Raw genomic sequence first — 11589 nt, 5'->3', positions numbered from 1 at the left:
AATAAAAGCCATATGATTATCTCAATAGATGCAGAGAAAGCCTTTGACAAAATTCAACATCCATTTATGATAAAAACTCTCCAGAAAGCAGGAATAGAAGGAACATACCTCAACATAATCAAAGCTATATATGACAAACCCACAGCAAACATTATCCTCAATGGTGAAAAATTGAAAGCATTTCCTCTAAAGTCAGGAACAAGACAAGGGTGCCCACTTTCACCATTACTATTCAACATAGTTTTGGAAGTTTTGGCCACAGCAATCAGAACAGAAAAAGAAATAAAAGGAATCCAAATTGGAAAAGAAGAAGTAAAGCTCTCACTGTTTGCAGATGACATGATCCTCTACATAGAAAACCCTAAAGACTCCACCAGAAAATTACTAGAACTAATCAATGACTATAGTAAAGTTGCAGGATATAAAATCAACACACAAAAATCCCTTGCATTCCTATACACTAATAATGAGAAAACAGAAAGAGGAATTAAGGAAACAATTCCATTCACCATTGCAATGGAAAGAATAAAATACTTAGGAATATATCTACCTAAAGAATCTAAAGACCTATATATAGAAAACTATAAAACACTGGTGAAAGAAATCAAAGAGAACACTAACAGATGGAGAAATATACCATGTTCATGGATTGGAAGAATCAATATAGTGAAAATGAGTATACTACCCAAAGCAATCTATAGATTCAATGCAATCCCTATCAAGCTACCAACAGCATTCTTCACAGAGCTAGAACAAATAATTTCACAATTTGTATGGAAAAACAAAAAACCTCGAATAGCCAAAGCAATCTTGAGAAAGAAGAATGGGACTGGAGGAATCAACCTACCTGACTTCAGGTTCTACTACAAAGCCACAGTTATCAAGACAGTATGGTACTGGCACAAAGACAGAAATATAGATCAATGGAACAAAATAGAAAGCCCAGAGATAAATCCACGCACATATGGACACCTTATCGTCGACAAAGGAGGCAAGAATATACAATGGATTAAAGACAATCTCTTTAACAAGTGGTGCTGGGAACTCTGGTCAACCACTTGTAAAAGAATGAAACTAGAACACTTTCTAACACTATACACAAAAATAAACTCAAAATGGATTAAAGATCTAAACGTAAGACCAGAAACTATAAAACTCCTAGAGGAGAACATAGGCAAAACACTCTCTGACATACATCACAGCAGGATCCTCTATGACCCACCTCCCAGAATATTGGAAATAAAAGCAAAAATAAACAAATGGGACCTAATTAACCTTAAAAGCTTCTGCACATCAAAGGAAACTATTAGCAAGGTGAAAAGACAGCCTTCAGAATGGGAGAAGATAATAGCAAATGAAGCAACTGACAAACAACTAATCTCGAGAATATACAAGCAACTCCTACAGCTCAACTCCAGAAAAATAAATGACCCAATCAAAAAATGGGCCAAAGAACTAAATAGACATTTCTCCAAAGAAGACATACAGATGGCTAACAAACACATGAAAAGATGCTCAACATCACTCATTATCAGAGAAATGCAAATCAAAACCACTATGAGGTACCATTTCACACCAGTCAGAATGGCTGCGATCCAAAAATCTACAAGTAATAAATGCTGGAGAGGGTGTGGAGAAAAGGGAACCCTCTTACACTGTTGGTGGGAATGCAAACTAGTACAGCCACAATGGAGAACAGTGTGGAGATTCCTTAAAAAACTGGAAATAGACCTGCCTTATGATCCAGCAATCCCACTGCTGGGCATACACACTGAGGAAACCAGAAGGGAAAGAGACACGTGTACCCCAATGTTCATCGCAGCACTGTTTATAATAGCCAGGACATGGAAGCAATCTAGATGCCCATCAGCAGGTGAATGGATAAGAAAGCGGTGGTACATATACACAATGGAGTATTATTCAGCCATTAAAAAGAATACATTTGAATCAGTTCTAATGAGGTGGATGAAACTGGAGCCTATTATACAGAGTGAAGTAAGCCAGAAAGAAAAACACCAATACAGTATACTAACACATATATATGGAATTTAGAAAGATGGTAACAATAACCCTGTGTACGAGACAGCAAAAGAGACACTGATGTATAGAACAGTCTTATGGACTCTGTGGGAGAGGGAGAGGGTGGGAAGATTTGGGAGAATGGCATTGAAACATGTAAAATATCATGTATGAAATGAAAAAAAAAAAAACCCAAGAGACAATGCATGATTTCAGGGTATTGGTATTATTTCACATTAAAATCTATATACATAAAAAAAAATAAAATAAAAAAAAATAAAAACATCTAAAAAAAAAAAAAAGAGTCAGAACAAAGACTTTCTTGTTTTCAGTCCCAGTGCAGACACCGAATTGATAACTGCCTAGTATTCTGATCAGCCTGCCAGGACCTACCCAGTGTGCCCTCCGACACACATGCGGCTCCTGCTCTATCTCCTGCTCCAGTGCTGCTCCCCATTGCTCAAACTCATGTCCACTGAGTCAGTGATGCTATCTAACCATCTCATCTTCTGCTGCCCCCTTCTCCTTTTGCCTTCCATCTTTCTCAGCATCAGAGTCTTTTCCAATGGGTTGGCTCTTCACATCAGGTATCCAAAATATTGGAGCTTCAGCTTCAGCATCAGTCCTCCCAGTAAATATTCAAGGTTGATTTCCTGTAGAATTTACTGGCTTGTTCTCCTTGCAGCCCAAGGGACTCTCAAGAGTCTTCCCTAGCACCACAGTTCAAAAGCATCAATTCAGGATGGGATTAAAGTGAGATAACTTGACAGGGCTGGCACCTTCCACAGCAACCATGGCATATACTGGCCTCACCGTGTCTCTTACCATGATGAGTGTGTTCTGGGGCATCATCAGCTTTCCAGATGCTCTGGTTCATCCCTAAGGATCCCAAGCAGGGAGTTGTTATCACTATGTTGGTGACCTGTTCCGTTTGCTGCTATCTCTTTTGGCTGATTGCAGTTCAGGCCCAACTCAACCCTCTCTTTGGACCACAGTTGAAAATGAAACATTCTGGTACCTCAAGTATCACTGGCCTTGGGGAATTGGCTTGCTCACCAGTACTGAGTCATCGAGGTCATGGAGAGAACTCCTTTAGATGAAAAAACACCTCCATACCCAGACCACATCCCTTGACTCGCCCACTGTGGCCATCAGCTGCCTTAAATTTTCACCCTCCTTTGAATATCATATTCTGCAATGCAGTACTTTTTTCCTATTGCCCTTTTTATGCTTTGATGAATGATGTGCCTGTTTAAACTATGCTGCCTCTGTAAAATATTTATGTATACTCTTCTGAGATCAAAAGTGCTGTTCTCCTGAGAAATAACATTACTCTCTCCTGGAATTCTGTGGATTTGAAGATGGCTCCTGCCTGCTCACAACATGAGAATCAGCAAAATGTTTAAAAACTGTTACATGATAATAAGTCTCCAGTGGGGCAGTCAGTAGGAGAACATGTTCGAGGGAAAATCTGTCCCACAAACTTATATCATAGTTTATTATACCAAAGTATGAATGAATTTCAGGATAAATTTCATATTTCTGCCATTTTTTGGAATAAATTATTTTTCTGCTTTCTATGGGGGGAAGAAAAGCATCAGTTCTTTGGCACTCAGCCTTCTTTATGGTCCAACTCTCACATCTGTACATAACTTCTAGAAAAACCAGAGCTTTGACTATATGGACCTTTGTTGACGAAGTGATGTCTCTGCAAGACACTGTCTAGGTTTGTCATTGCTATTGTTTCTCTTGTCTGAAGAGACTGATCCAAAAAATATTGCAAAAGTTAACAAATGGGGCCAAACTTTAAAGTTTTTGAACTGTGAAGGAAACTGTCAACAAAATGAAAAGACAATCTATTAAATGGGGAAGATATTTGTAAATGATATTTCTGATAAGGGATTAAAATCCAAAATATATAAGGAACTTATATAACTCAATAGAAAAAACAAACAACCCAATTTAGAAAAGGGCAGAGGACCTAAATAGACATTTTTCCAAAGAAGACGTACAGGTGGCAGGATTGAACATCAACATTTTAGGAATCAGTGAGTTAAAATGGATGGGAAGGGGCGAATTTAATTCAGATAACCATTATATCTATTACTGTGGGCAAGAATCCCTTAGAAGAAAAGGAGTAGCCAGTAGGAATGGAAAATGGCAATTGTTTTAGAAGACATTTCACATTTCCTACAAAACTAAACATACTCATTATATGATCCAGCAGTTGTACTCGTTGGTATTTGCCCAAAGGAGATGAAAATGGATATCTACATAAAAACATGCACACAGATATTTATAGCAGCTTCATTCACAATTGCCAAAGCTTGGAAGAAATCAAGATGTTCTTCAATAGATGAATGGATAAATAAACTGTAGTTACATCCAGAAAATGGAATATTATTCTGTACTAAAAAGAAATGGGTTAAAAAGCCATGAAAAGATATTCAGGGACCTTAAACGTACCTTAAAGTTACACAACATTTTATGTCAATTATATCCCAACAAAGCTGGAAAAAAGGCATGTGAATGTGTGTGTGTGTGCTGCCAGGGTGAGGGGAGGTGTAATGTACTTATAAAAGGAGATCATGAGGGATATTTGCAGTGACAGAAATGTTCTGTACCTTGACTGTGTTAATGTCAATATTCCAATTTTGACATAGTACTACAGTTTTACATAATATTATCATTGGAGAAGTAGGTAAACAGTACATAGATTACTCTTGATTATTTATTACATCTGCATGTAAATCTATAATAATCCCCAAATAAAAGATTTAATTTAAAAACATAAACAGAAAGGCTACACACTATATGCATTCCTTTACTTCAAAATTAAAGAATCGTAGATATGGAGAACAAATCAGTAGTTACCAAGGGTGGAAGAGCTCCTTGGTGGTAAAGGAACAGTTCTGTATTTTGACTATCATAGTGATTACATGAATCTATACACAAGATAAAGTTGCATATAACTACACCCACACTCACACTTCTGTCATTCAGCTGCTCAGACATGTCTGACTCTTTGTGACCCCATGAATAACAGCACGCCAGGTTTCCCCTGTCCTTCACCATCTCCCAGAGTTTGCCAAGTTCATGTCCCATTGAATGAGTGAAGCCATCCATCCATCTCACCTTCTGCCACCCTCTTCTCCTCTTGCCTTCAGTCTTTCTCAGCACCAGGGGCTTTTCCAGTGAGTCAGCTCTTTGTATCAGGTGGCCAAAGTATTGGAGCTTCAACTTCAGCATCAGTCCTTCCAATGAGTATTGAGGGTTGATTTCCTTTAGGATTGACTGGTTTGATATCCTTGAAGTCCAAGGAACTCTCAAGAGTCTTCTTCAGCACCACAGTTTGAAAGCATCAGTTCTTTGGGACTGAGCCTTCTTTATGGTCCAACTTTCACATCTGTACATGACTACTGGAAAAATCCTAGCTTTGACTATATGGACAATTGTCAGCAAAGTGATGTTTTTGCTTTTTAATACACTGTCTAGGTTTGTCATAGCCTTTCTTCCAAGAAACAAGCATCTTCTAATTTTGTGGTTGCAGTCACCATCTGCAGTGATTTTGGAGCCCAGGAAGAGAAAATCTGTCACTGCTTCCACTTTTCCCCCTTCTGTTTGCCATGGAGTGATGGAACCAGATGCCATGATCTTAGTTTAGACCCTTACATGGAACTTTATATGGAACAACTGACTGGCTCAAAATTGGAAAAGGAGTATGACAAGGCTGTATATTATCACCCTTTTATTTAACTTTTTTGCAGAATACATCATGCGAAATGCCGGGCTGGGTGAGTTACAAGCTGGAATCAAGACTGCAGAAATGTTAACAACCTCAGATATGCAGATGATACCACTCTAGTGGCAGAAAGGGAAGAGAAACTAAAGAGCCTCTTGATAAGAGTGAAGGAGGAGAGTGAAAAAGCTGGCTTAAAACTCACACTGATTACATGTAAAAACTGATGACGTCTGAATGAGGCCTATAGTCTAGTTAACAGTATTGTTATTGATATTGCACTGTGGTTACATAGCATGCAACCACTGGGGGAAGCTGGCATGAAAGGGACCTGGGAATGTGTACAATTATTCAGCGTCCTATGACTTAAAATTATTTTTTAAATGATAAGTTTAACATAGTGAATGAATAGATCTTTCCATTGATGTAGAAAGAGCACCAGGACATATTTTTATGGGAAAAACAAGTCTCAGAATTAAAAATGTATATGATCCAATTTATGCTTTTAAAAAATCTACCTGGGAGTGCACCAATCTATGTATATGTGGAAGAAAAGGCCTACAATTATACACAATAAACATATTGACCTGATTATCTCCAGGAGGAATTTTCAAAATGTTTAAAAGCTCAATGACATGAGCAGTAATCAGAATGACTACTTTAAAATTAGACACCAGGGCGGATGTGAGAGTGAAACCGGACATTTACTTTCTTCTGCTTTGAAATTTTTACAATGAACATGCATTGTTTTATAATTTAAACTCAATAAAAATAAGCTTTAAATATAAATATATCATAAAAGGAATTAGCATGTCTCAGACAATCATATATTTGGAACGACTATGAAAGTCATAAAAATTATGAGTAGATGTCAATTGGGTGTCAACATGGCACATAATTCAAAAGTCTAATAGATATGTTAAAAAGTAAAGTAGGGAATGGAAATTCTTTACTCTCAAAGGGGTGATTACCTAATCCTTTTTCCTTGGGAAGAAAGAAAAAGAGGCTTAGCCAGCTCCTGGCCCTTCAGTGAATATTACTGTTTGATTATGGAAACAAACTGAAAAAAAAAAAAAAAGATTAAAACAGCGTGTATTACATCCAGTGTATTCATTCACTACTTCATTTTCTCACTACTGAACGCTGTTCTGAATAATGAGAAGAGATGTCAAAGTTCAAGGGATACAAGTGAAGATGTGGAGCAATTGGGACATTTCTAGTAGGAATGCAAAACAATGTACCAGTATGGAAGATGGTTTGACAGTTTCTTCCAAAGCTAAAGAGAGACCCACCATACAACCTAGCATTCATGCTTCTGGGTATTTACCCAGCTGACCTGAAAAGTTATGTTCACATAAAAACCTGCACATGAATTTTTGTAGCATGAATCTGACCATATTTCAAATCTGACCATATGACAACACCTCACTGAATGGGATACAGAAAAAAGACATCTAAATAACTTAAATCTTTATGTAACCCCCCCATTCATATGTTGAAATCCTAATTCCTAATATGGTGTCATTAGGAGATAGGGCCTTTGGCAAGTGATTAGGACATGAAGATGGAGCCCTCATGGATGGGGTTAGTGCCCAACACTTCAGAGACAATTTCTATTGTTTATTTTTTAATAAATTGTATTTATTTATTTATTGGTTGTACTAGGTCTTCGTTGCTGTGTGGGCGTCTAGTGGGGACTACTCTCTAGCTGCAGTGCTCAGGCTTCCCTTGCTGCTGAGCACAGGCTCTAGGGCACACAGGCTTCAGAGGTTACCGCGCGAGGGCTCAGTAGTTGTGGTTCTCAGGCTGTACAGCACAGGCTTAATAGTTGTGGCCCAGAGGCTTCGTTGTTCCCTGGCATGTGGGATCATCGTAGATCAGGGATCAAACCCTTGTCTTCTGCATTGGCAGGTGGATTCTTTACCACTGAGCCACCAGGGAAGCCCCGTTCCCCAGTTTTATAGATTAGGACCTGGATATCTTTGAGAGCCATTCAGCCTTCTGCAATCTTATGAGGAAAAAAATCATTCAAGTTATTTATTCTAGCATTCATATATCGACAACTATATTTCCACCCACTTTTTTTATGTTTCTTCCCACTCCTAGTACTATTTTCTCTTTATTCACTTTTTAGCTATTTTAATGGATTGTCCAACAAGTTCATGATTTTAAGTCTTCTTTTACAAGTGCCTGCATTGATCACTTCAAGCAACAGAGACATGTTCCTCTCTTAAGGTACAATCTTATGAGCCTGTATCCAGTACAGGCTACACATTTCTTTCATTGTGCCTTTTTTCCCACAGTAGCTGGTATAATGCCTTACGTATGAATGTTTCTCAATTGCTTGCCTGTAAATACATTTCACTCGTTAACCGTTCTGTTATTACTGTGCTTCCATAACAGGCCATCTCACATAATATCATCACATTTCTCCCCACTGGGTCCAAAGGTCTACTCAGCCACGCTATGCCTACATGAACATACCTTCACTTTTATAATTAATTTACAGGTGACTGCCTGACATGAGGACTAAAACTAGAAAATATAAAAAATATAATGAATGTAATTTCGAATTGTGATTAAATTTACATCAATATACTTTGCCACACATTAAGTGATGTTCATAGCCATTATCATGTGTGTGTGCTCAATTGTGTCTGACTCTGCAAACCCCATGGACTGTAGCCTGCCAGACTTCTCTGTCCATGGGATTTCCCAGGCAAGAATACTGGAGTGGGTTGCTCTTTCCTCCTCCAGGAGATCTTTCTCACCCAGGGATTGAAACTGCATCTCCCATGTCTCCTGCATTGACAGATAGATTCTTCACCACTGAGCCACCTGGGAAGCCCAGCTATTATCATCAGTTCAGTTCAGTTCAGTCACTCAGTCATGTCCAACTCTTTGCGACCTCGTGGACTGCAGCACGCCAGGCCTCCCTGTCCATCACCAACTCCCGGAGTTTACCCAAATTCATGTCCATTGAGTTGGTGATGCCATCCAACCATCTCATCCTCTGTTGTCCCCTTCTCCTCCTGCCCTCAATCTTTCCCAGCATCAGGGTCTTTTCAAATGAGTTAGCTATTATCATAGTGCCTGGTAAATAGGCCCCAAAGGAAGCAGCTCATAAAAATGTTAACAATGAATATGATTTTTATAAAGACAGCTGAGAAATATCAGAATTTTCTAAAGGAAGACAAGAGAGAATTTCCGAAGCAGACACAGGAGTGATTCAGAGGCACTCCTCTAAAAGGGCTGGATGTGTTCCCAGAGTGAGATCAGCAATTCGTGCTGTTCTTGTCCTTTTCCACCTGGGAAACTCAGGGCTCTGTGTTCCATGAGCCTTGGATGAGCAGGTTGCTCCACTGGGGTTGAAGCCAGGCCAGATTGAGTATTGGCCTTTGAGTAAAAGGCTTATGGGTAGCCGGCCTGGTTCTAGAAATCTGTCCAACTCGTCACTCTCTATCTGAACAGTGACTTTGAATAAAGACACACAAAGAAGAAAACATAGAGTTAAGTGGTGCAAAGCCTGGAAGCCAAATAAACAGAAGACACACAGAGTATAAAAGGGAGATGTAAAGTCGAGGACACAATCTGATCAACAGAAGAAAACATGAAAGTTAGATGAGGACGGGACAGAAGATGAAAGGTAGAAGAAAGAGTCATCACTCTTTGTGGAGGTGCCTTTTGAGAGCCCATCTTTGCTCCTCCACTAACAGACTCTGCCTCCCGGGCCCAGCAGAGCTCTCAGAAGGGGCACTGAATGTGACAGGACAAAGAGCTCAGCCCACAGTCCTATCACAAAGAACACGGGATTCTTGGGACAGCCTGAGCCGGGGAGACAAGGACAGCACATGCCAGCAGCATAGCCTGCAGCTCTTACACGCCCAGGGCTCTGCCAGCTTACCTGGCCCTGCTCTCTGACCTTATGCAAGACAAGCCCATGGCCTACTCAAACTCTCCCACGAGGTCCCACACTTAAAGTCATCAGAGCCAACTCCAGTCTTATCTCTAATATTCAGAACTCAATTGTTCTGGATTGAGGCCCAGGGATTTGTATTTAATATCAGTTCCTTAAGTTTTAAAATGTGTTAGGGTAAAGCTAAGAGGATGGAATGGAATCTCAAAGTACAGTGGATTTTAAAAGATATATTTATTTCTCTCTCATATATCAGACCCAAGTTCAACAATCCAGGTTGGCAAAATAACTCTGCCTCACACAATTGTTTGGGTGCATGGGCTTTTGCTCCCCTTTCTCTGTGGCTATTCCTTGAACAAATCATCATCTACATCAGCAGTCTCAACCTTTTTGGTACCAGGGACAGGCTTTGTGAAAGATGATTTTTTCCACAGACAGGGCGGGGGGCAGGGGGTAGGAGTGGAGCAGGGGTCCCTGTGGTTTGGAAGCAGGAAAGGAACATGATGAAAACTCATGTTGTAGAATCTGAAATCCCCTGCCTGTTGTCACCATTAGGGATCTTCAGATGCTATTGTGTTGAAGGGTCACTGACTTTGAGGGTGAGGAGTGCTAGCACTCAGAAGGTCTAATGGTCTACAGCATCTTCACATTTGACATCTTTCAGACTTCATAGTTTGATGATTAGGTAGATTCTGGGAGATCAAAGCAGCAAAGACTTGGAAACAAGAGCTTCTGATTTCTTCTGAGAACTGGAAAGGTTTGGTCTTAATTAAGACCCTTTAGAAAATGTTCCTGACCTGGAAAGAGGTATCTGTTCTGCTGGGTCATTGTTCTTATTTCCTGGTAAAGGAAGAAATCTGTACTAGATTCTGAACTAGACTGAATTTACTTTCTCTTGTTGTTGTTTAGTCGCTGTCATGTCCGACTCTTTGCGACCTCATGAACTGTAGCCTACCAGGCTCCTCTGTCCATGGGATTTCCCAGGCAAGAATACTGAAGCAGTTTGCCATTTCCTTCTCCAGGGGACCGTCCCAACCCAGGGATCGAACTGATGTCTCCTGCATTGGCAGGCAGATTTTTTACCACTGAGCCACAAGAGACACCTTACTTTTTCGTACATATTACCAAAAAACTCTCTTAGAGCTAGTATAGTTATTGTCTCTGGGGCTAATATGCCCACCACCCAGAGCTGAACTCTATAGTAGGAAAGAATTACTCAAATTTGAACCAAGTTTGAGCCAAGAGGAGACCTACTAGACTGCTCCACTATGGACAGAGCCCATCTCATGTTTGGTGAGCGGGTGGTGGCACCAGCCTGGCTACATGGAACTAGCCCTAGAATGGAACCCAGTGATATGGCTCCCTTCCAGGGCCTTGCAGTCTCCTCCCACAGAGAAGAGGATCTCAAACTCCAGGCACTTCTATAAGTTTCTTCTCCAGCTGCCAAGTGAAAAATAATCGCTGATAACATAACTATCAATATTTGGCCAAGACCATAGTGATTGTTTATTTAAGCAGCTATCATACTGACAAGGAAAATTCAGCTAAAAGATATAAAAACATCTGCCCTAATTTTGCATATTGGTTGATTGTCAGAGTTTTGCAGTTTCAGTATAATGAGAATTCTGCACCAGATATGAAAAACATTAGGAAAATGTATAGATAGAGTGATGCACAACATTTTATTTACATGCATTTACTTAAAATTAAGACATTGAAAATGGTTTTTTGGGTATACCAGTCTGCCGTCTTCCCAGTCTGCCAGCTTTCTGAATAAAGTCACTATTCCTTGCCTTAAAATAAAATTAGGACATTAAAAAAGGGCCTCACCATAGAGGGAGGATATATGATGAGGAATCGAGAACACATACACACACATTTGTGAACAAGATAACTGTCCAATTTTATGTAGAGT

At 39.7% G+C, this 11589-nt stretch overlaps 1 pseudogene; it reads left to right on the top strand.

Moving 5' to 3' along the window:
- Positions 1 to 2812: 2812 nt before the first annotated feature.
- Positions 2813 to 3115, top strand: LOC129622060 (V-type proton ATPase subunit e 1-like; annotated as a pseudogene).
- Positions 3116 to 11589: the final 8474 nt, after the last annotated feature.

The sequence above is a fragment of the Bubalus kerabau genome, chromosome 10 (genome assembly GCF_029407905.1).
Source record: "Bubalus kerabau isolate K-KA32 ecotype Philippines breed swamp buffalo chromosome 10, PCC_UOA_SB_1v2, whole genome shotgun sequence".
NCBI lineage: Eukaryota > Metazoa > Chordata > Mammalia > Artiodactyla > Bovidae > Bubalus > Bubalus kerabau.
The sequence above is the reverse complement of the archived record's forward strand: the minus strand, read 5'-3'. Positions and strand labels throughout refer to the sequence as shown.